General features: G+C 39.7%; 1 pseudogene; it reads right to left on the bottom strand.

Annotated features, from left to right (window-relative positions):
- The window catches only part of LOC139438501 (olfactory receptor 1571-like), a 167,434-nt pseudogene extending 153,085 nt beyond the window's left edge, over positions 1-14,349 (bottom strand).
- Positions 14,350-26,569: the final 12,220 nt, after the last annotated feature.

The following is a 26,569-nucleotide window of genomic DNA, read 5'->3' as shown; positions in this document are numbered from 1 at the left end:
TATTTGATGATGTAGATCCACTGATATTTAATTCTCAGAGTAATGATAAAATCACCCTAGCTTTGTTAATTCTCCTTTCATTTAAATTTTTTGGCAATAATATATTTTTATGGTTTTTGGATTACTGAAGATGTAAATTTCCAAGCATAATTTTTAATTAATATTCCCTTCATGAGGGAAGGTATATCAAGCAAGAAGCTAAAGGTTTTCTAACCTAAATGGTTTTTTTCCAATTTACTTGTATTTTAATACTTTTTAAAATTTAAAAAGAACAAAGTGCTTTAGATTATATAAAAGTTACATAAAAATAAAGAGAATTCCCATGCACCTCAACAATCCCCATCCCAAACTTTTTGAGATAAGTGACATCTTTCATTAATGTGGTACATTTCTTACAACTGATGAAACATGTTGAAGGATTGTACTGATGAAGGACTATACTTTACATAATAGTTTATATTTACCTGCTCAATTTTATAGGTTCTGACAAAATGTATAATGCCCTGTATCTGCCATTGCAACTTCATGCATGACAATTCCAATGTCCCAAAAATGCACCCATGTTGCTCCTATTCTTCCCTCTCCCTCCTCTCAGAAATTCTGGTGACCACTTCCTTTGTATCAATGATAAATGTTCTTCCATTGCTAGAATAATAGTAAGTCTATTTTAGTCCATAGTTACTTTCCCCACTTATGTTTGTTCATTCCTCAATCCTCCAAGTGAGAGTGAGCTTACATTCCATGGGGCAGATAGATTGAACTGTATTGCTTACAGTTGAAGACATTCTCCACTTCCAGGGAGGGTATTGTCCATCATCATCCTTTCTTTTTAGTTATCCTGGGTGAGCCCAGGGAATTGAAGAGTAGGTATTGCAACTCTGCTGAGATTCAAGGCTCAGTTGGCATAAGAACAGACTAAAAATTTAGGTCTCTGGAACATATATTTAGCAAGTATATCATTAATTATAGGTCCAGATAAAAGGGCCAGGAGAGCCCTGTGTAGGGAAATTATAATGAGTCTAATTCTGATAACCTGGGGAGCATATATTCCAAAGTAATACCATTGAGAGGGTGTCAAATTCCTAAAATTGTCTGCTCTGCCTATAGTATCTAGAAGTCTCTAAAGCTCTCAGGATCTCCCTTGCTTTGGACACTGTTTACTGTGGCAGTCAATGAGATGCTCTTGAGATATGCATAAGGCTAACCTCTGGAATGACCTCCTGAATCAGTTAAAAATCTCTTAGCCATAAAAATAATTTGTATTTAACATTTCCCTTTTTGATTCAGGTCTTTTTCCCAATGCATCACTAGTTGATACTTGGTAATAATCCCTTTGTTCTAGGGAGGCTTACTCACAGGAGACATGAACTATGATAGGAAGAATGTAGTGAGTTTATTTGCTGAGTTTGGTTTAGAGAGAGGCATCACTTGAGCAACAAGGAGGCTTTCAGGAGGTAACACTTAGGCAATATATAATACTAGACTGTGTCTCAATTTCACATGAAAAGTTTCTTAAGTACAACCATCAATATCAAGGGCTGGTTGTCCTCCTTCACTAGGCACTGCCCATGCATTTGGAAGATTCTTGATCTTCTATTAGATAATGTAGCAGGAATTCCCAGTATGAGAATTAAATATGCTTTTGGTTATTGTGTGTCCTCCACCCACCAAGACAATGTCCCATGACCAGTTGAACATATTCATAGGCCCTAGAGGCATGCCCTAGGTACATCAGTCCCCAGACATTCCCCCATCACTGACAGCCCCCACCAGTGTTTCTCCTCTGCCACGGTTGTGATGCTTCTGTTATCAAAACATCCCCCAAAGCAAAGCCAAAAAATAAACAATAAGGAATCATAAGAAATAAAATAATTAAAATATCAAAAATTAAAAAGAAAAATAATAAATTTAGAAATATTGCATCATTCATTACTGTAAGGCCTGGTATCTTTTATGTATGTTGACAATTTCTTCTATATATTCCCCAAGAGTCTTTTTTTTTTTTTTGAGCTTTATATTCAAAGAATCTCAGGTTACAGAAAAGTCACATAGAAAATATACAGGATTCTCTTATATCCAAATCCTTCCCACATACCCCTATTAATAAAATTTTACATGCTTATGACGCATTTGTTGCAAGTGATTTACAAATATTGAAGCATTGCTACTAACAATGGTCAGTGGTTTATATTATGGTTTACATTTAACCAGTACACTTTTATAGGTTTTTGAAAAAACTTAAAATGGCCTGTATCCATCATTGCAAGATTGTTCAGAACAATTTCAATGCCCTTAAAATGCCCTATGTTCCATCTCTTCTATTGTTCCCTCCCATTCCCCTTGGAACCAATGATGTCCACCAAGTTTCAATTTTTGAAGAATAAGGTTTATAGTTACATGCAATAATATTGAGTCTTGACATATTGGTATGGTTTTTTTAATTAGGCACTGCCAATTTTCTCAAGAGGCTCTTGCCCCTTTTCTTTGAAACATAGAAGGACTACACAGGGTAGGAGTATGTTTTCTTGCTTATTGCATGGGTCTCCAACCAATGAGATAACACCTTATGACAACGGGAGCACTTACATATTCCACAGAGGATTGCCCCAGGTGCCCTATCCCACATATGCCCCCCAACTTCTTGCCACTAACCTTCCCCTGCCTTATTTCCCAATAGAATATTCCCACAATTGCAGTTTTGACAACAGACATACAAAACGCCAGAGCTTGCCTGCTCTTTCCTACAACCGTACCCCCAGTTCCATGGAGAGTCAATTCCAAGTCCCCATCTTTTACCCCTCACATTCTTGCATTCTTAAACTCAATCATATCACTGTACCACTATCACCCCAATCTACTGCCCAACTACACTTTCCCACCTAATCACAGGTTTTGCCTATACTGACCATTTGCTTACCAACTTCTACTACCTTTCTGTCTCCTGTAAACTTACCTTCCAAACTCTAGCTCATCTGCTTAATTTGCTTAAGTCATATAATTGAGGTCATGTAATATTTGTGCATCTGTGACTGACTTACTTCACTCAGTATGAGGTCTTCTGGGTTCTACCATGTTGTCTCCTGTGTGAATAGTCCATTCCTTCTTAGAGCAAGTAAAATTCCATTGTATTTAAATACCATAATTTGGTTATCATTCATCTGTTGATGGACACATGGGCTGCCTCCAACTTTTGGCAATAGTAAATTATGCCACTATGAAATTGTTGTGCATATACGTTTTCAATCCTTGTTTTTAATTTTTCTGTGTATTTTCTGTGTATTATACCCAAAAGTGGGATTGCTTTTTTTATGGCAGTTCTATAGTTAGCTTCTTGAGGACTTGCCACACTAACCTCCATTCTATATTCCCACCAGCAGTGATTGAGGGTTCCCATTCCTTCACATCCTCCCCCAGATTTTTAGGCCTCTGTTTCATTAATAGCCACCAGTTTTACAGGTCCAAAAGATATCTCATTGAAGTTTTGATTTATATTTCCCTAATAGCTAGTGTTGTTGATCATCTTTTCATGTGTATTTTAGCCATTTGCATTTCTTCTTGAAAAATTGTCTATTCATATCTCCTGCACATTTTTAATGTTTGTTTTGCTTTTTCTTTTTTGTCCTTTTATTTCCAGGATATAGGCTCATGCTGCCAGAGCAAGATAATCACTGACCTCTGCAACTTGGCAGGTAATTTCCCAGAGAGGCTGGTGTAGGTCCCCACAGCATCCTCCCTCCTGGAGGTGGCACTGGGGCCTAGGCTAGACCTGCAATCTGATTTGGGTAGGAAGAAGCTGGTCCCCACCAGCACTGCGATTATCAGTCCACCCCACTTCCCTTAGTGCCAGGTGCAAAGTTAAGATGGCAGATCCTAACCTCTTTCTAACCTAGACAGCCTCAAACCTTAGCTGTTCTCAGGATCATACTGTAGCCCACTGAATTTCCTCATCATAGTTGAAATTGGTACCCAACCATCCCTTCCTTCCCCATTTTGGGGAAGTAGAGATTTCAATTGCAGCTGTGGAATAGCTCCCGAGGCGGCTCGTGCCTCTAGTGGAGAAAGGGCACCAGCCTCGTTTGCATGGAGCATTCTACTTACATGTCTTCTCTGCAGATGAGCATCTCCTCCTTCCACTCCTTCAAGTGTGTTGCAGGATGATCATCTGGCCTCCTGGAGCCTCCAGACAGGTGCTTCAGCTAGCTCCAGAGAGCTCTGGGTGTTTGCTAACTGCCCTGTAGCAGGAGCTCACTCTAGGAGCACCTTACTCCACCACCATCTTGCTGGTTCTGATTCCTCCAATTTTGTTTATTTTTCAGTGTGTGTTTGATATTTGCGGCCCCTCGACTTTGAAATAAATTTTATAATTACCTTTTCCTATTTAGTAAAAAGTGTTTTTGCAATTTTTTATTGGGATAACATTAAATATGTAAATCAATTTGGGTAGGACAGACATCATAATGATGTTTAGTCTTCCAATCCATGTACATGGAACATTCTTCTATTTATTTAGATCTTCTGTGATTTTCTTTAACAATATTGTGTAGCTTTCTGAGTAAAAGTCCCCACATCTTCAGTTAAGTTTCTTCCCTCGTATTTGATTCTTTTAGTTGCTATTGTAAAAGGGATTTTTTATTGACTTCCTCTCAGATTTCTCATTATTGGTGTACAGATGTGCTATTGATTTTCATGTGTTACTCTTATATCCTGCACCATTAATTAACTCATTTATCACTTCTAAGAACTTTGTTGTAGGTTTCTCAGGGCTTTCTATGTGTAGGATCATGTCCTCTGCAAATAGTGAAATTTTTCTTCTTCCTTTCCATTTAGAATGTCATTTATATCTTTTTCTTGCCAAAGTGCTTGAGCAAGTCATTCTAACACACTGTTGAATAGGAGTGGTCACAATGGGATCCTTGTCATGATCCAGATCTTACAGGGAAAGAATTTAGCATTTCACAATTGAATGAGATGTTAGCGGTGGGTTTTTCATATATATCTTTTATCATGTAGAGGACATTTCCTTCTATTACTATCTTTTAAAGTGTCCTTATCAAGATGCATTTTCTACAATGAAAATGATCATGTTTCTTTTCTTTTAAATTGTAATGTGTTTTATTACATTGAGTGATTTTCTACTGTTGAACTATCCTTGCATACCAGTGATGAAAAACACTTGGTCATGGTGTATACTTTATTAAGTGTTGTTTTATATGATGAGCAAGTATTTTGTTGAGTACTTTATATCCAGGTTCATTAAAGAGATTAGTCTTTAGTTTTCCTTTTTTGGTGACATCTATATATACCTTTGGTGTAAGGGTGATGTCGGCATCATAAAAAGAGTTAGACAGTATTCTTAGTATTCTTTGCATTTCTATTTTTTTGGAAATTTTAAGTGGGAGTGGTTTTAGTTCTCTCTGGAATGATTGGTAGAATTCACCTGTGAAGCCATCTGTTACTGGGTTCTTCTTGAGAGGGTTTTAATGACTAATTCCATCTCATCAGTTGTGAAGTCTGCTGAATTCATCAATTTCCTATGTTTGTGGGTTTCTAGAAATATTTCCATTTTATCTAATTATCCATCTTGGTGGCACACAGTTTTTCAAATTATCCTCTCATTTCTGTAGGATCAGTAGTGATACCTTCATCATTTTTTATCTTATGGATTTACTTCTCTCTTTATTTCTTTGTTAGTCTAGCTACAGTTTTGTCAATTTTATTATTCTTCTCAAAGAACTAGCTTTGGTTTTGTTAAATTTTCCCGTGTTTTTTTTTCTCCAGTTCATTTAACTCTACTCTAATCTTTGTCTTTTCCTGCTTTCTGCTTGATTTGATATGAGCTTATTTTTCTTTTTCTAGTCCATCCAGGTGTGCCAATAGGAGTTTGATTTTAGCTCTTTCTTCTCTTTTAATGTACGCACTTATGGCTATACATTTTTCTCTAAGCACTGTTTTTCTTGTATCTCAACAATTTTGATACTTTGTGTTCTTTTTTTCACACATTTCAAGGTGGTTACTGATTGCTTTTGAAACTTCCTCCTTGACCTACTGATTTTCTAAGAATGTACTGTTTAACATCCCTATCTTTGTGCCTATTCTGATCTCTGCCCCTTAAAGATTTTTGGTTTCACTCAAGCCAAAATAAATCCCTAGGTAAGAAAGAGAAACTATCCGATTAAACTCAACAAGATAGTCTGATGCCTAGAAATCAGCAAAATATGATAAGGCATGCTATGAAACAGTAAGATATAGCCTAGTCAAAAGAACAAATGAAAACTTTAAATAACTGTTCAGGGATTTTCAAAAAAATCTCCTAGTCAATTCAAGGAAACAAAGAAATATATAGCTGAAGAGTTAAAGGGTATTAAAAAAGGCACTGGATAAGCATAAAGAAGAATGTAAAAGTATAAAAGGAAACATAACAGAAATCATGCATTGAAATGTACAACAGAAGTGAATGAAAATACATTAGAAATAAACAACAGCCAATTTGAACAGCCAGATAAAAGAATCAGCAAACTTGAAGACAGGAAAATTGAAATCTTACATACAGAAGAACTGATAAAGGGAAAAATTAAGGAGGATCTCAAGGATTTTAATGAAAGCATGAAGTGCACAAACGTACATATCCTGAGTGTTCAAGAAGGAAAAAAGGAGGTTAAAGGGGAAGAACTATTTGAGGTAATGACTAAAATGTAACAAATCTTATGAAAGACATAAATATGTCTATCCAAACAGAATAAATCCTAATAAGCCTACAATGAAACATATACTACTCAGAATGTCAAAGGTCAAAGACAAAGAGAGAATCCCCAAAGCATGAAGAAAATTAGATTCATTCAATTTCTCATCAGAAATCATGGGATGGTGAAGGTGGGCAAGATGGTGGCTGAGTGAGCTTACCAGATAATATCTCCTGCAAAGAAGCGGCTAGGCGGCATTGGAGGTTCTTTGGGACCAGGCTGTTTCAGGATTTTTGCAGGACAGGAGGTGTCTGGACATCGATTTGGTGGGAAGGTGCTGCAGGGAACACCTCACATTTGCTGGGTTTCCTCAACCTCCATTGCCTCATTTCTGTGTGAATAGATTTTGGCTACCTACACTATCCCCTTTCCACTACATCTTGATATCCTCCATCATCTACTGTCTCTCCTATATTCCACTTCCCTTTCTTTGATCCACAAAGTGTCTAACTCTTAATTTCTAATACCTTTGTTTTGTTTTCTGTCTGTTATCCACTCTTGAAACTATTGCCTTTCTTTTCTCTTCCCTCTCTCACAAAAACAATAGCTTTTTAATTCATACCATATTCCTTCCATATTCAGTCGACTACCTCATTATAGGTACTCTACCTACTGCTATAACTCTACACAACTTACATGAATCTAACATCCGATCCTCCCATATCTCATATTGTTGCTCTGTTAACATATATCAGAAATATTACTTTACACTTTTTTTCTTGCTTACACAATTGCCTTTCCCTCACCCTAATACTTTCCTTTAAAGTGAATGCAACTAGCAATAAGAAATTAGAATAAGAGGAATAAAGTGACAAAGATATAACATTTACACAAAAACAACAGCTAATTAATCTCCAAGACTAGACAAAGAAGCTAAGGAACTGATTAAACCTATCAAGATAAAATGATGAGCAGACAGCAACAAAAATCTACAAACCAAACCAGTAATCAGGAAACCATGGCTGAATCCAATGAAAAAACTAAAAATCAGGAAGGGGAGCAGAACTTCACACAAGTAATGAAAGATCTCAGAACATTTATCACCAACAAATTTAATGAAGTAAAGGAAGAGGTTAACAACATGAAGACAACACTTGGAGGGGAAATTGCAGACATATGCAAAAAGATAACAGATATGATGGGAATGAACACCACAGTTCAAGAAATCAAAAATACACTTGCAGCAAATATCAGCAGACTAGAAGAGGCAGAGCAGAGAATTAGTGATGTGGAAGACAGTACATCGGAAATGAAACAGATAGTAGAATTGGTCGATAAAAAGATAGAAAAAATCCAGCTAGGACTTAGGGACCTGAATGATAATGCAAAACGCTCAAACATACATATTATAGGGATTCCAGAAGGAGACGAGAAAGGAAAGGGGTCAGAAGGAGTGTTGCAGGAAATAATGGCTGAAAACTTCCCAAATATGCTGAAAAAGACAGATGTACATATCCAAGAAGCACAGTGCACCCCACTCATCATAAACCCAACAGGTCCACCCCAAGACTTATACTTGTCAAATTATCCAATGCCCAAGACAAAGAGAAAATACTAAAAGCAGCAAGAGAAAAGAAAAACATCACATACAAGGGAAGCTCCATATGATTAAGTGCTGATTTCTCATCTGAAACGATGGAGGCAAGAAGGCAGTGGTATCATATAGTCAAGGTACTAAAGGAAAAAATTCTCCAACCAAGAATACTCTATCCAGCTAGACTAGCATTCAAAAATGATGGAGAGCCCAAAACATTCACAGATAAACAGAAACTGAAAGAGTATGCCAACAAGAAACCTCCCCTTCAAGAAATTCTAAAGGGAGTTCTGCAGGAAGAAAGGGAAAAAAGGACAGCAAGAGTTGGAGGAGAGTGTAGGAGCAACAAAAAAAGACAAAAAGATAAGGAAAAAAAGCAAACAAAATATGACAAACACAACTGCAATCAAAATATGGCTAACACAAATAATTCCTTGAAAGTAATAACACTGAATGTCAATGGATTAAACTCACCTATCAAAAGATTCAGACTGAGACATTGGATAAGGAAATATGACCCATCTATATGCTGTCTATAAGAGACACATCTTAGACCCAAAAACTCATGGAGGTTGAAAGTTAATGGCTGGAAAACAATCATACAAGCAAACAATAACCAAAAAAAGGCAGGAGTAGCTATAATAATATCACACAAAATAGACTTTAAATGCGAAACAATTGTGAGAGACCAAGAAGGATACTACATTTTAGTGAAAGGGACAATCTGTCAAGATTGAGCAATCATAAATATTTATGCTTCCAACAATTTTATTCAAATGTAAATTTCTGCTCTATGCAGGACATTGATAAAGGATTGAAGAGAAAATCTACAGATTTGGAAAAAAAATTAACAAAACACACCTGTTAAATGATTGACATCCAAATTTACAAAGAAGCTTTAACACCCCAATATAAGAAAGCAAATGCTGAATTAAAAAACGGTCAAAAGATCTGAACAGAATCCTAAGCTAAGAATATATACCCTTCCAAGTAAACATTCTGTGGGAGGAGTGGAGGGGTGGGGGGTGGGTTACGTGGGAACTTCATAATTTTTAACGTAACATTTTTTGTGATCTGTGAATCTTCAAATAATACAATAAAAAATAAATGCTAAAAAATGTTGGGTTAGCCAAGCTCAGTATTTCTTAAGTAGTTTGGGATAATAAGCACAAATCCTGATTTGCCTAGACTTTGTTCATTTATCTGAGCAATGCTGGGATATAGCAAGCTCGACATATAGTTAGAATGTGATATTTTAGGCATTGGCACTTCTGGTTTAAAGGTGCCTGCATATTTTGAATCATGTGAAGTTGCACTTTCACAATAAAATCCCATTTTGTTTTACCAATTCTATTTCCCTAGGTGTCAGTGTCTATGGCAAATGCTATATTTTAAGTATAACGAATATTGCTTTAGCAGTGCAATATGTTATTCTCAGTCATATCAAATTTGACTTTTACAAATAGAAGTCACCCTCCAGTTAAGCTTGTTTTGTTTACCTCAATGAGACCTCAGAATATATTGGCAAAAGTTACATTTTAGACATAAAATTACTGTTTTCCCAGGACTGGTAATTTTTAGTTGTAGCTAGATCTGCTTTAGAAATAGAAACAAAAAAACATCCTGGTGGTTCAAAGGAAAGGCACTGGCATCCAAACACATTCAATCTGGCACCAACGCTAGTTCTTTCATGGAAAAAACTGGTCACTGGGTAGTTTAGCAGAGCTAAGCCAGTACTTGTCCATTTAAATTGGGAATTTCTATGGCTGAGAAATCACATTCACCGCTCTGCCCTGAATTCTACAAGATTTAGGAATCTCAGAAAGGGAAATCAGAATATGCTCTGCCTAAATTGTGAACTTCCTGAAACCAAGAAATCACAAGAACTCCAAAAACAAGTGGAAATGCAGCTATTCATCTGAAGGACTATTACATGGGGTGCTAAATCTTGTATTCAGAAGAATAGATTGTCAGAAAGACTGACAACAGAACAACACATTAATAAGAAGTCCTAAGAAAAGGTGACCAAAGCTGTCCTGAGCATCGCAGGTTTATGCCAAAGAAATAGCAAAGATTGATAAACCATGCTGCCTGATGCAAATAAAATTCACAAGTATAAACACAATGAAATGCTATTCTTATAAACAAAGGCAGATGGTAACAATGAGCTAAATTAATGTGAAATCACACATAATAAAAATGTGTTGGGTTTTATATATTTATAAAATATATTTTATTTTTTCCAAAAAATAATAAGGAACTCTCATTTGCTTCTGGGATGGTAGAGACTAACTGGGAAGGAAGGTGGTGCTCCACCATCAGATGGTTCTGTTTTTATTAAACCCCGATGAAGGAAAATGCATAGCATGAATTATTTGAATCTGTCTTTTTTATTATCATTTAAAGGTTTAGACATAGGGATATTTATTCTAGAGAAACAGGGCAAAACTGTTGTTTGTAAGATAAGACTTAAAGATAAAGCATATAAATCTAAATGGCAGCATTACTGTACAGTTTTTGACTATGCTTTGAAAAGGTATAGTTTATACTTAAGATTAGAATTCTGAGGGAAGTGTTTTTGATGGCCAAATTTAATTTAATCTAAGTATATGGGTGGATACCTATTAAAGGTACAAATTGAAATGCAAATTCTTGAATAGTAAATAACTTGATTAGTGTCATTAAAATGTTGACTCACTGACTTTTGTTCTATGATAAAGGAAATAATTGATTGAATTTTATCCTAGAAATATACTGCTGTTAAATTTCCACTCTCTTTTCCTTGCTTCTATAGAGGAATTTTGTCACAAGTCTTAAATGTTTAGATTCAAAGTTGTGGCTTTATTATATGTGGAATTTTTGAAAGTTCAGCTAAAAATACATGCAAATGTGAAAATTCTGTATTTTCCCTTAATTCTGATTTGCGCTTAAGTTTTTGGTTTTAAAATGGTTATAACAATGGCAGTTGCCTCTTTCGGTATTTGTTAGATTTGTGAAGTGGTGATAAATGTCACAATGATGCTTTTATTTTTTAGATTATTGCTATAAGTAGGTTAGTCTTTACCAAAAGAGAGTCATTTTTCTCAAACGTGCATTTTTTTTAATGAATGGCTTTTACAAATACAACATTATAAATGTTACCGCTACCTTGAAAAAGGGGGGTGGTATAGGGGATGGAGAGCTTACATTAGAATCCCTCAAAAAATTTTTTCTTTCTTTATTTTTTTTAAATGTTACATTAAAAAAAATATAAGAGGACCCAATATATCCCCGACCCCCTCACCCCACTCCTCCCACATCAACAACCTCTTTCATCATTGCACATTCATTGCATTTGGTGAATACATTTTGGAGCACTGCTGCACCACATGGGTAATGGTTTACATGGTAGTTTAAACTCTCCCCCAGTCCACCCAGTGGGCCATGGCATATCATACAATGTCCAGCATCTGTCCTTGCAGTACCACCCAGGACAACTCCAAGTCCTGAAAATGCCCCCACATCATATCTTCTCTTCCCTCTCCTTACCCTCAGTAGTTACCATGACCACTTTCACAACATCAGTGCTACAATTTCTTCCATTACTAATCACAATAGTTCCGTAGTAGATTATCACTAAGTCCATTATAAACCATACCCTATTCCTCCATCCTGTGGACCCTGGAATGGTTATGACCACTCCAAATCTGTGTCAAGAGGGGACTTCGATTCCACATGGATGATAGATGCAATTCTCCTGCTTGCAGTTGTAGGCACTCCTGGCTCCCTGGTGTGGTGTTTGAACTTCACCTCCCTATTACCTGGCCAGGGTAAGTCCAATAAACCAGAGGGTAGGAGTTGCAAGTCCGCTGAGGCTCAGGGCATGGCTGTCACATGGACAGACCAGAGATTCAGGTCTCCTGAGTATACGACAACTCCAGTGCCAACCACAGGTTCAGAAAAAGTGACAGAAGAAGCTTGTGTAGAAAGGTCACATCTGAGTCCAACTCCATCACACTCAGGAAGACAAACTCCAAAGTAGGGCCAGTTGACATGGCTCTGAACTCCAGAGCCATCTGCCATGACCATAGAACCTGTTGGTCTCTGTAGCCCTCATGAGAACCAGTACCTGGGGTTGTATCTACTTTGGCTGTTTCTGGGACCCTGCCAAGGCATGCATAAGCACGACTCTTCTGATCACCTCCCGACACTCTTGTGGAGACTCATAGCCATAGAAAATCATTTGTCCATTCCATTTCTCCCTTTTATTCAAGGTCAAAAAGCAGTTTTTAACACCTGATACTTTTGATATAACTTTTCTGTAATCTAAAGCAACAAAATTAAAAATAATTAGAAATAAATCCTCTCTTAATATAAAGTCCATTATATTTTTTAAAATTTTAAATAATAATAGTCATCTTTTTAAAAAATATTTATTTATTTATTTCTCCTCCCTCCCCCATTGTCTGTTCTCTGTGTCCAGTCACTGTGTGTTCTATGTTCGCTAGTATTCTCATCAGATGGCACTGGAGATCTGTCTCTTTTTGTTGTGTCATCTTACTGCATCAGCTCTCTTTTTTAGAAAACTGAGTTTACCCTGTATTACTGTAATTATAGATACATGTTATTGTACATTTGTTAAAACACAATTAACTTGTCAACACAAAGAATGTATCTTAATTATGCTAATTAAAAATCAATTACAAGGTCAAGGGAATCTCAGATAGAAAAACATGTTGCAAATCTAACTTTATAAAAAATGTAGAATTTGTCCTGACAGGAGGGGCTGAAGGCAAAGGTGCTGGAGACTAGTACTGGATATGAATATAGAGCCCGTAAAATTAAGTCAAAAGAAATTGGGTATAAGTACTGTACTCTAGTTGATAAAATACCATTTCACCATGTATGGATTAACAATCCTGAAATTGTCCACTAGAATCAAGAAATCCATAGATAGATGGCAGTTAAAGTAATATTTTTCTCACTATGAAGTAAGAGCTTACAGATAAGCAAAGGGAGGAGGCTAGGAAGTTCTATGTGATAATGGTTTAGAGTTAGACAGATCAGTATGAACTCATGTGTAAGTGAATAATATACAGAAGATTGTATATACACATATTTCTAGATATGGGCATGTGCACATCTTAGTATATACACATATATTTCCTTACACTCTCTGCAGAGAGGCCCTTGAGGCTGCAGTAACAATGAGCAGAGATAATGCCCAAGCTCTAGGTTTTAAAACCATTCTCCAATAAATGTCTTCTTAGAGAAATTGCTCTTTCTAGGAACAAAATATACAAGAAGGACCTGGAATATTTTGTAGTACCAAAAACTAAATAGGTGTAAAATAAACCCCTCAATGATGGGGTTATAGTAAAGAGAAATAGGGTGCACTGGAAAGAGCTACCATGGCTGAAAAGTAGAATACATTGAAAATAAACAAAAGTAGTATCATATCACACCCCAAAGTTTGAAATAAATGTCAGGACTCAATCCTGTTAGAACTGAGGCAACTTCCCTCAAGAGTCTGTAGGACTTGGGTGGATGGTCATTGCCATGTTACTGCCTTTTGGCTCCCAGCTCTGAACCCTTCAACTAAGGCCCTATGGAAAGTTTCTAATCAGTTGAGCCTGGTCATGTCATTGGGATCCCATTGGGGGTCCTGGTCTGGGAACTGAGTGTGGGCATATTGATCACTGTCCAGCCTTCCCCCAGATGGGTGCTCCTTGAGCCAGGTGAAAGCTCCTTTTGTGACTCATGTTCTCTCCTTGAAATTGAGTAAGGTCAAGAGGAGCTGTTCACAGTCAGCCCAGGTGGGTTTGTGGGTCTGAATGATGGACTGGAAGAGGTCCATCATGACCTGAGGCTTCTCCAAGTATGGTGGGGTGTGACTTTTCCAGATAAAGTGGTCAGTGGTAGTGAAGGGTTTGTAAATGAACATTTAGTTTTCTCCTTGTGTATGGCCATCAGCATCATAATAAATTGGAGCCCAGGCTTCAGAGAGAGGGAGCTGTAGGGTGGCCCTTCTCCCTGCTCCACCTGTCCCTGGGACTCCCCGTGGTCTGAGTTGTCATCTTTCAAGGACTCCTTCATGATCGATGACTGGCACTATGCTGCCAGGGGTCAAGATTGGTGGAGACAGCCATTGCAGAGGTGCAGATATACAGAGGCTGTGTTGTTTGGAGAAAGCAGCTGTGGCAGCGGCTGCGGGTGTGGCTGGGCCATGTTGCTTGGAGAAACTGGCTGTGAAACCGGCTGTGGGAGCGACTGCAGCAGCCACTGTGCTGTGTTGCTTGGAGAAAGAAGATGAGAAACCGGCTGTGGAAACAGCTGCAGGAGCACCTATGGGAGCAGCTGGCTCTTGTTGCTTGAAGAAAGTAGCTGCAGGAATGGCTGTGAGGTAGTGCTGCTCAGGGAGGACGGTGGGTGTGGGGGCAGTGAGGTCACGCTGTTCAGAAAGGATGGCAGTGGAGACAGCTGTCAGGGTTGTGAGGTCATGCTGCTCAGGGAGGATGGTAGTGGAGATGGCTGTGGGGGCAGCGAGGACGCATGGCTTGGGATACTTGGCTTATCCCCACTCCTCGGCACTGGCACTGTAGGAACAATCACATAAGGTGGTGGGAGATCATCTTCATCTGGCCCTTCTAGAATGGATGAGTTGGCACTAGATTTGGGGCTCACTTTCTCTGGACCCTTTGCAAGGCACATGTTTGGCCTGGTTCCTGAGACAGCACCTGTGGGCTTTTGTTATCAGGCAAATCCTGACTTCCTTAGTCATACATTTCCTTAACCAGGGCAGACTTTGACTCACAGTTTCCTGCCAGGCATCAATGTAGGGGAACTGGCCAGGGCACCCTGGTTTTCTGGTTAACATCTCATGTACTTTACTGATGATCCGGGGTCAAAGGTGCCCTCCTGGGGCCAGCCCATGCCAAAAGTCATCCATTTTAATTCACAAAGCATTTTAAGATTTCCTGGCTGGAACTTTATGCCACATACATCTTCGTGGAAAGCTCGGGGAAGTTTTTCCACATACAAATTAATGGCGTCCTATTCTGTGTGCTTCTAATGTTTCCTCTGTGGGTTGACACTGCACAACACTCACTCAGCCTTTTGTTTCATCCATCTCCAGCTCTGTCCCTCATGGGAACACACGGTGCCTCTTAGCCTAAGTAGGTCAGTATAAGCCCAGGACTCACAAGAGGGTCTTTTTTCAGGGAGGTGCCCCAGACTGCCCTTGACCAGAGCAGTTACCACAGAACTGTGGATGTTTTCATGTGCTTTTTGGCCATTGGTATTTCTTCCTTAAAGACATATACAAAGAATATTTAAAACTAAACCATATATATTCTCCTGTTTCTAGCATTGATGGAGAATTAACAATGAATCATAACTCATGAATCTATTTTCCTGGTTAATCATAAGCATGTCTAACCTAGTACAGCTCATGATTAAATGTCTCATTGTGTGTTTGCAGCAGGCTATGTTCTGAATGTCACAGTTACTTTCAATGGGGAGAAAAATGAAGGAAGGAAGCTTCTTTTTGACCACTAAAAAAAAACCTCAACCATAAGAATACAAACATTCTAATTTTAGAAATAGCTAAGTGATCCTAATAGTACCTTTTTAAAAAAATACATAGGTGGGAAATAATATATGAAAAAAAGCTCTACATAATAGCCATGAGAGAAATGCAAATTAGAACCTCATGAGATACCACTACCACTAGTTTGAAAAAAATGAGAATATCAAATAGTGGCATGAATGCAGAATAACAGGAACTCATATGTTTTACTCATATGAATACCAAACAAAACAAAACAGCCACTTTGGAATATAATATCAGTTTCTTCTAAAGTAAATCATACACTTAACAAATAGTCCTTTAGCCCCACATGTACATATTTACTCAAGAGAATGGGAAATATTTCCACATACAATCTTGTACACAAATATTTAAGCAGCTGTTTTCTTGGTCACAAGAACTAAAAAAAATAAAAATGATCATCAACAGGTGGAAAAAGAGGGGAATGAGGAGAAAGGGCAGCTGGTAAGTGTAATTGGGGGTGTGAGTGGCCCCTCTCATCCCAGAAAAAAAAGAGACAGAGGTAATTGACTCCTAACACTAAAGACTCTGAGGCCCTCCTCTATTTATATGCAAAAGGAGGGAGACAGTTCTCTGCAGAGCTGGCTGATAGACAAGGAAGATACCCACCAACAATTCATAAGGCCACGTTTTTACATAAAAAGATGGAGATGATGCTATGGACAGAAATTTCTTTGAGCCTTGTGATAGAAGATACCCTGAGTATATCTCCAGCCTTGGGGAGGCCACTTGACACAGTCATGGAACATTTTTTTGTGAGGAAATCCCTCTGCCCATGTTACCAGGCAGTCTGGATCAACCAAGGCTCCTACTGCCAGCAAGCCTTGGGCCAGGTGAGCTATCAGCAGGAGGGAGGGTCACACATCAGTCACAGATCAAACCCAGGCACCCACTCTACATGGGTCCACACACCCCTTTACAGAAGGGTCCCTGCCTCCTCCTCCTGTATAAAAAGCCCAGTCCCCTGCCTCTTGAGGAACTGTGACTACTGGAACAATTCTTATCCAAGAGCAGTGACTAGTAGTCACTTATATTGCTCTTACTTCCCATAGTATTGTTATTGATGTTTTAACACCTTGCCTGGAATAAACAGAAACCCTGACAATTGCATACATAAGATCACGGATGACTCCCATTTGCCCTTCCCCAAGATCTGGGGATCAGCGGTCTCTGTGTTCTCAGGTCAAGGGTGGCATCAGCCCCATATAGTGGCCACTGGCTGGCCATCCTATGGTCTTCCCCTACCAACCTCCTTCCACAGACCTCCCCAGGATTTTCTCAGCCAAAGCCAGATCCCAAAGCAGAGATATATGAAGGGCAGTCCCAGGATAAGGTCTCATCCCCAAATGGGTCACCACCTTGGGGACTTTGCCTAAAACACCCATTGAATTTCCGCTTAAGAATTAACTTAACTTTAGAGACCAGTCGTCACACTATTAGTCCACAGGAAACTTCTGAGCTTAGATGGAAGGGTATCACCTGGCACAGGAATTTAGTGCAGGTTCCCAAATGTGGCATTAATGAAGTTCTGTTAATTATATGAGAATAATGTCCTATAGATGGCTTCAGGCTTGGTTGATCATTTAAGATGCATCTCTAAGGAAGCAGCTGTGTCTCAAGCAATTGAGCTCCCATATACCATATGTAGGACTCAGGTTCAATTCCTGGAACCTCCTGTTAAAAAATAAAGGCATCCCAGACCTGTGCAGTGAGGTGCAGCCCCCACCCCCACATGCAAAATGAAGCATCAAAATGAGGATGGTGCAATCAGATAGAAAAAAAAGATACAATCCCTTACCTTTGCTCCCAAACCCATAGCAGATTTCAAACACTTCTTTCAAATGCAGACATTCTGAAAGCTAGAAGCATCAGTGTAAATGCAGTATGGGATATAGCCACAGGCTTCTTTCAACTACTCCTGCCCAGGTGGCAGGGTAAAAATTGGGGGGCCTCTGGGACACTCCCCAGTCTGGGGCAAATCCCATTCCTCACTTTTCCTAGCCCTATTAGAGAATCACTGGCATGGAGGCAGACATTTAGCTTCTACCCAGATGAACTTTCTAGATTTCTGTGGACATTTCCTAAAAGGACACAGCAGAGAGTTGATGGGCATAAGAGAGGGAGGGCTCTGAGAGGGTGGGGACTCCATGGAGGAAGCCAAGCACCTGGGGGGAGGAGGGTGATGTGAAATGGTGGCCCAGTATAACATCACATATATCTGATCAAGATGTCCCCGGTGCTACAATCGGAGCCTGGGCGTGACAGCTGGAGCTGGGATAAAATATGGAGAGAAGAGTCTGGGTGAAGGGAGGATGCTCTCTGGCACCTGTTCCTCCTTCTTGACTCCCCATGACATGTTTCCCAGTTGGGACATACTCCTGTCCAAATCTGGGGCCAGGATCCAGGTATCTGCTCTCCTTCCACAGCTTCCCTCTCTGCCCTTGGGGCAGCTAAAGAAAAAGCAGTGGAACACCAGGTGAAGCCCTTTTTGGGTCAGAAAGGAAATTCCACAATTCACATGCTCAGGGAACACAGGAAGCCCATTAGCAGGATGTGCAACTGTGGGGAATTTAAATGGAGGATTTTGTCATTGACTCAGAAGACATAACCACCAGATGGCAGTGACAATCTATTCATCGGGCATGGTGTTGACTGTTTTGTAGGATGGACTCCTACAGAAAAGCTTCCAAAGGCCACAGGTGGGAAGGAGTCCCCGAAGGGGAAGCAGGGCAAGGAGTGCCAAGGCAGCTTGGGACCATATAAACATCCCTGCCTACCTACAAATTGAGAGCCTATGTTGGGCTAATTTCCTTGGGTATACAAAGCCAGTTAATGCTCAATGGCTAAAAAATGTTTATTGGGCTAATTTTAAGACAATTGCACGTGTAATTATTTGAGTTTAGCTGCACCCCAAAGATCTCAAAATAAATTTATTTCTTCACAGGTATTTTCTCAAGAGGATTTTCTGCTAAAGTGACAGCTAGGCAAGCCAGTCATGAGAGTTTTAAAGCTACTATATCTGAAATGACTCATCAGCATTCCCAACACTGCTAAGCGCCTCCCATAAATGATTTGTCCCTGACCCTGTGCTGAGGGCTTTCAATGTGGAGGGATTCCTAGGGAAGCGTCCTCCTAGGGATGCATCCCCAAGGGCTGCTGCACAGGATGACAATCATCATGAGAGTTAAACACACCATTTGGAAGGTCTTTCATTTCTTGGTAGTGTAAGGGTAAGGCCACATTGGGAAAATAGGAATAGAACTACATTAGGAAATGGGAATTGCAAGTGCCTTCAGATACATAAATAACGTAGGCTGTTTCCAAGGAGAGTGCCAATAAATAACTTAGGGCTGTCCCCAAGAAAAGGGCCAAAAAATAACATGGGACTGCTCACAAGAAAGGGCTTTTAAAAAAGAAAAAAATAGATACACTATCTTCAGCTAACCACAGTGTTCTGCTTCCGTGCCTGCTTGCTTGCTAGTAACTCCCCTCCCCCATCCTCAAAGGCTATAAAAACACTTCTTCGCTTAACTCAGGGCTGCTGTCTCCTCCGCATAGAATGAGACAGTCACTGCGCAGCTAATGAAGCTCTCAATTGGAACTTTACTCAAAGTCTGAGTCTGGTCAATATCACTAATCTATAACAGTAGATAGATGTTTGTTTATTAAGAGACAATTCTAGGCCAAGTAATGCCATATATAATGGCTTCCTGATTCTTTTTTTAATGTCAACTGACTTTCTTAAAGTAAACTCCCATGGGGATGCCTAAATCAAGGCAAAGTCCCACCTGGGTCTCTTATGACCACTTTCTGTCCTGGTCTACAGACCACAACCCTGTTTCCTACTTCAGGCAGTTGCCTAAATAAGACTGACTATAGGCCCTGGGGCCAGTAAGGCCAAACTAACTGTGGCTATATTTACCTACAGACACATTCACACCAATATTAATGTCTACCTATTTAGATATGTCTATGCATATTAACTTAAAAGTACGCAATAAACCCTCTCTATCACTCTGTTTACAGGTGCTTTGACACAATTGTACATGATTTTTTTTTGCATGGAAACATGACAATTTAAGACAACTCCTTTCCCCCTCCCTGTCCTTTTTATGTAGTCCCTAACCCTCCCATTCCTCCATAAGCTCAGGAACAATGCTGTTTTTGGTCAGCAGAATCCTGCTCATTCTCTGTCTTTCCCCACCAGCCATCCCCTGAGTGGTCACCTTCTCTGAGTCCTGTTCCTCCTGGGCCCCAGACCCACAGATACACAGCCCCCCTTTCACAGCTCTGATCCTGTGGGCAGAAGATGCAGATTAATGCCACGTGGTGGTCCAGGGTCATGGCAAACCTAGGCATCCCTGTTAGCTCTGATGATGATTTCTAAGTAGAAATCTTAACTACTTACAGATGCTTTTACCTCTTGGTATGTATTTTATATAAAGGATTTCTATGAACAGGAGAGCCAGTTAGGAGAGTTTGGTACATAAATGAAATAACAAACTGGTGTTATATTATTTATGGAAAAATAAAACAATAGAGGAATTTCTGTGACTGGATCTGCCAGGTAAGGGGCTTTGAATTTTTGTGATGTGGTGGGTTTTTTTGAGGTCCCAGGGCCAGAGATTGAACCTGGGATGTTTTAAGTGAGAAATCATCACTTATCCCCTGAGGCTTTTTTTTTTCATTTGTTTCCTTGGTGTTTCTTTTTTGTTGTGTTTTTCAGAAGGCACCAGGAACCAAACCCAGAATCTCCCATGTCGGAGACAGGCACTCAATACGTAAGCCACAGTCACTCTCCTGAACTGTTTTTACTTAACAATAACTCCCTGATTCTTTTAATTGTTCACAGTAATTGGGAGAATAATAAAAGAACAATAAATCCCTTACTCTGTTAATGTCTTATTTATGCCCAGTCATTTTAGGATTTCAGTTAGGGGTCAAGAGTCAAAACAGCTTTGAAATAATTTTTAAACCAAAAAATATCTGTGATTAAAATATTAGTTTCTTTTTCATAATAACCATTTCCAAAGATGATCATGAATTTAATTCTAGACATAATTTGCTTATGTTGGCTTATTCAAGGATAAATAAGGTAAAAGATAGTGAATCAACAAAAGCTCCCTCAGGCTCTATTTCAATTCTACAATTGACATATGTGTCCTAGGCCCTCATTTAGGGATGGGGACACTGAGGCCAGGTGAAGGAAAGGGACAGACCAAGACCCATAAACCTGAAGAGGCAAGGGAGAACCAGGGTCAGCACTGGGCTCTCTTTCACATTCAGGACTGACCTTTGGTGTTTTGTCTGTGGGGAATGTGGCAGGTTCCCTCTCTCTGAAGCTATGTGTAATAGTCTGAAGATGTTGCCTGCAGACCAAGGTGGGGTGCAGAGAGGAATGGGGTGACCCTGAATTTCTGAGGTCCAGACCTCAACATGTTTTCTTTACCCTTAAACATGGCTACTGCTTACTGGGGTCTCATCAGTCCTGGCCCCACTGCTCAATGTCTGGAGGCCTTGGTCAGACCCAAGGAAGGAGAAGCAGATTTCTTGTTTGCTATGCAACCAGAAAATGACTCAAATTCAGAGGGCAAGTGCTGGGGGTCTTCAATGAGAAGAGCCACTTCTCTTCTGGGCTGAGGGTTCTGGCTCCAGACAAAAATGAGGGAATCCCAGTAGAAAGCTGTGCCCTACAGAGTTAGATGGTATGTGGGGGGAAAGGGTAGATATCATTCCCAGGTTTCTGCTTTTAAAATAGTTGAATAAACTGAGAAAATTGATTCACTTGTGAAAAGTACTTGAAATCATTATGTAAACTGTGATATGATAAAATTCTTTAAGCAATTGCAATTCATTCACCAACAAGGTGACAAATCCTATCAAATAGCAGTGACATGACCTTCACCCTGTCTAGTTGCTGGGTTTGGCATTCCTGCCAAAAGGTCCTTTCACACTGACCCATCCCTTCCTTCACCAGCACTCTTCCCAACTTCTCTTCCTTCCTATATTAACTTATTTTCTTCTGAAATTAACAAAGACTTTGCATATTGCGGTCACCCCTCGGGCTGAAGTGTGGTTTGCTGGCCTGGCGGGGGAGCAGCCACGGCAGGCCAAGCCGCTGCCCCCATAATAGGGTGGCTGGTCGGAATCACCGCCACCCCTGAAGGGAGATTGGCATGGGCGCAGAGTGCCCTCGGGTCTCCCCTTCTCAGCAGCCATGCTTCCGTGGCCACCCCTCCTCCTGGATGGCACCACATGATGCCTGTGGGGCGGCACCCTTCTTCTTCCTTCTCCCTGCGCAGGCGCAGGGTGGAAAAATCCAGTCTGCCCTTTTCCCCTCCCCCGACAGCAGCAACAGCCAGGCTTGGGCGGGAAACTCCAGTCTGCCCTCTACCCCAGCAACAGCAGCCACCAATCACTAAACCCTGCCACTTCCCCCAGCAACAGCAACAGCCAATCCCTAAACACCACCCCTCCCCCATCCAGTACCACCCACTGACCTTTCGCCAGCAACCAATCAGAACAGGGCATGGCTTCGACCAATCAGCCTTCCCCAGCCCCTATAAAACTGTTGCCTCTCCCTCAATAAAGTGGACTTGCGTGTTTACCTTGTCTCCGTGGTAGTTCTTCTGCCATGCGCCCTCCAGTCCTGAGAGCCCCCTACAAGGGCCTGGCCTCCCTTGTCCCCAGTTCGTCGCCTGCTTCTCCGGGCGACCCCTTCATCACCGGCTTCACCGGGCGAACCCGTCAGCCGAACCGCGCAACCCCTTGTGAGACCGACCCCTCGTCTGCTGCCGGACCGACCCCTCGTCCCAAGTGGGACCAACCCCTCGACCCAAGTGGGACCAACCCCTCGTCCAGAGCTGGACCGACCCCTCTTCCGCAGCCAGACGCCACCTCTACCGAACGAGCAAGCCGCCGCAGCATAAAGAATTCAATCAAGAAAAAAAAAAAACGGAGAGAGGCAAGATGGTGACAGATTAAGTACACCTACATCATCTCGCCTAAATAAAACAACTGAGTGCAGAAAAATCCTTCCTGACTGAGGTGTTTTGGGAACCCAAAAAGCAGGAGGCTTAAGGGCATCCATCTGCAGAGAGCATAACAAAAAGAATGATTGTGCAAGGTGAAACCATGAGTTTCTGATGCTTCATGCAGAAGCTATTGGACAGCTGAGCCCCTCCCTCAGGGCAGGAAGCCACAGCATTCCCTGACTCTTGCCAGTCAGTCAGCTAGAAGAGACAAATTCTGAGAGAGGGAGGGTTCTGGTGAAAAGTGGAGAGGGGTCCCCTGAGTGTGGATTCTATGATCTGGACCCCCCTTTTTTTAGCTTTCAGAAGTATACCAGCTGGCCTCTGGAGAAACCAGGAAGAAGGGAGAGGTAAATCTGCTGAGGCAGTCTGATTTACCTAACCTCCCTGGGATAGGGAAAATTAGTCTGGGAGAAGGTGGAGCCAGGCAATTAACTAGTCCTGTACAACTCCTCTAAGGGAGGGGGACAGTAGGAAGTGCTTAATAAGCTTCCAAGAGCATATTTAGGGTTCCCAGGAAGGTGTGGGTGCTCTCTTTCAAAGAGACTGAGAGTCATTTCGATGCTGCCAGCTTGTTTCTTGATTGCTGTGATTCCACTTTCTTGATTTTCTCATTTCTGTGTGTACTTATTTTGGCAACCAATGCTGTCTCATTTCCCTCCTGCATCTTTCTAACTTCCACCTTCTGTTGTTGTCCTTACATTCCAATTACCTGTGTTTAGTCCCCAATTTTTCTGACTTTTTAATTCTAACCGTTTTGTTTTCTATCCTTTATTAACTTTCTATTTTTATCCTTTCTTTTCTCTTTCCCTCTCTCTTCATCATACTGACCTGTTAATTCACACTATATTCTCTTTGATATTCAGTTCCCCATTTCCTTCGAGGTGCACCACTTTTTTATACCTGTATTTCTACACAGTTACACGAGTTTAATATCCAATCCCTTAGGTCTTATATGATTCTTCAGCTAACATTTACTATCAATATTACTATTAAATCTTTTTTTTTTCACTTCTTTTGCTTCCCCTGGATGTAAACTTTTTCATTCAAGGGAACTTAGACAACAACAAGGAAATAAAATAAGAAGAAAAAAGTATATAATAGAAAACTTAATACACCCACAAAAACAGCAACTAAATAAAACCTGAGACTACATGGAGGACATAACCAACTGAAGAAACCCATCAAGATAAAATGATGAGCAGAGAGCCACAAAAAATTACAAAACATACCAATAATCAGGAAGACATGGCCCACACCAATGAAAGAACTTAAAACCAGGAAGAGAAGCAGAACATTGAACAACTAAACAAAGATGTCCAAACTAATATCATGGATCATTATAATGAAGTGAAAGAAGAGATTAAGGATATTAAGAAAACACTTGCAGAGTGTACTGAAGAAATTGTAAACATATGGAAAAAGATAACAGAATTGTTGGTAATGAATGGCACAATCCAAGAAATAAAAAAAAATTTAAAAAAAACACTCTAAGCAAATAACAGCAGAATTGAATAGGCAGAGGAAAGAATTATTGAAGTGGGAAGCATTAAATCTGAAATCAAAGAAAGAGTAGAATTATTAGATAAGAAGTTAGAAGAAATCCAATAGAGACTTAGGGATCTGAATGACAACACAAAATGCACAAATATCTCAGAAGGAGAAGATAAGGGAAAGGGGACAGAAGGTTTTTTGGAGGAAATAATGGCTGAAAAATTCCCAAACTTACTGAGGGAGATGGATGGTACATGCCCAGGAATCACAGCACAACCCAAACAGTATAAATCCCAAAAGGCCTAGTCCAAAACATATCTGTGAAATTATCTGATGCTCAAGACAAAGAGAAAATATTGAAAGCAGCAAGAGAAAAGAGAACCATCGAACACAAGGGAGGCTCAATAAGATTAAATGCTGATTTCTCATCTGAAACCATGGATGCAAGAAGACAGTAGTATGACATAGTCAAGATACTAAAAGAAAAAAGTTTCCAGCCAAGAATACTCTATTGAGTAGAACTGGCATTCAAAATTGATGGAGAGCTCAAAATATTCACAGATAAACAGAAACTAACAGAGTATGCCAATAATGAATGTGCTCTTCAAGAAATACTAAGGGGAATTCTGTAGCTTGAAAGAAAAAAACTGAAGTCAGAGTTGGAGGACAGTTTAAGATGAACAAAAAAGACAAAAAAGAAATAAAAACAACATATGACACACACAAATTCAAAGAAAATATGGCTAATGTAAGTAATTTCTTGTGAGTAATAGCACTGAATGTTAATGGATTAAACTCACCTGTCAAGAGACATAGATTGGCAGAATGGATAAGAAAATGTGACCCATCTATATGCTGTCTATATGAAATTCACCATAGACCCAGTGATTCAAGAAGGTTGAAAGTGAATAGCTGAAAAATAATATTACAAGCAACTAATAACCAAAAAAGGCAAAAGTAACTATACTAATATCAGACAAAACAGACTTTGAAAACAAAACTATTGTGAGAGACAAAAATGGGCACTACATATTAGTAAATGTGGTAATCTACCAAGAAAGAACAATCATAAATATTTATACACCTAATCAGAGAGCCTCAAAATACATGAGGCAAACACTGGATAAACTAAATGGAGGAATAGATGACTCCACAATCATTGTGGGAGACTTTAGTATACCATTATCATCACTAGACAGAACATCTTGACAGAGAATCACTAAACAAAGATTTGAATAATTTATTAGAGAATCTGTACCTAATAGACATATGCAGAACACTACAACAAAATACAGCATAAATGCATTCTTCTCAAGTGCATATGGATCATTTTCCCAGATAGACCACAGGCTAGGCCACGGAGAAAGACACAATGAATTCAGAAAGATTGGAATCATACAAAATAATTTCTCTGACCACAGTGGGATGAAACTGAAAGTCTGCAAGGGCTGGAGAACCAGATTAGGCACAAGGATATAGAAGTTAAGCAACACACTCTTAGACAAACAGTGGGCCCAGGAGGAAATCTCAAAAGAAATCAGCAACTACTTTGAAATAAGTGAAAATGATAACACAACATATTAAAACTTATGGGATGCAGCAAAAGCTGTACTGAGAGGGAAATTCTTAGCCATAAATTCATATATCAAAAGAGAAAAATAGCTAAAATCAAACAAATAACTGCACATTTAGAGGAATTATTGAAAGAATAAATAACCCCAAAGGATGAAGAAAGAAAGAAAGAACAAATTTCAGAGCAGAACTAAATGAAAAAGAAAATAAGAAAACACTAGAAAAAATAAACAGAACAAAGAGTTAGTTCTTTGAAAAAACCAATAAAATTGACAAACCCTTAGCTTTTTCCTGTGTTTGTTTAACACAGAAAAAAGAGCAAAGATGTGAATAGACAAAATAAGAAATGAGAAAGGGGATATCACCACTGAACCCACAGAAATAAAAAGAATCATAGGAGGATATTTTGAAAAACTATATACCAACAATAACACATAAGCAGTTGACATTCACAAAGGAAGAAACTGATGATCTCAACAAACCAATCACAAGTAAAGAGAAAAAACCTGTCATTAAATCCTCCCAAATATGGAGAGCCCTGGGTCAGACAGCCTCGCAGGTGACTTCCACCAAACATCTGGAAGGAACTACCTCCAATTCTGCTTAAACT

This window comes from Dasypus novemcinctus, unplaced genomic scaffold (assembly GCF_030445035.2).
Source record: "Dasypus novemcinctus isolate mDasNov1 unplaced genomic scaffold, mDasNov1.1.hap2 scaffold_108, whole genome shotgun sequence".
NCBI lineage: Eukaryota > Metazoa > Chordata > Mammalia > Cingulata > Dasypodidae > Dasypus > Dasypus novemcinctus.
Note: the sequence above shows the minus strand (reverse complement) of the source record. Positions and strands in the feature narration are given on the sequence as shown.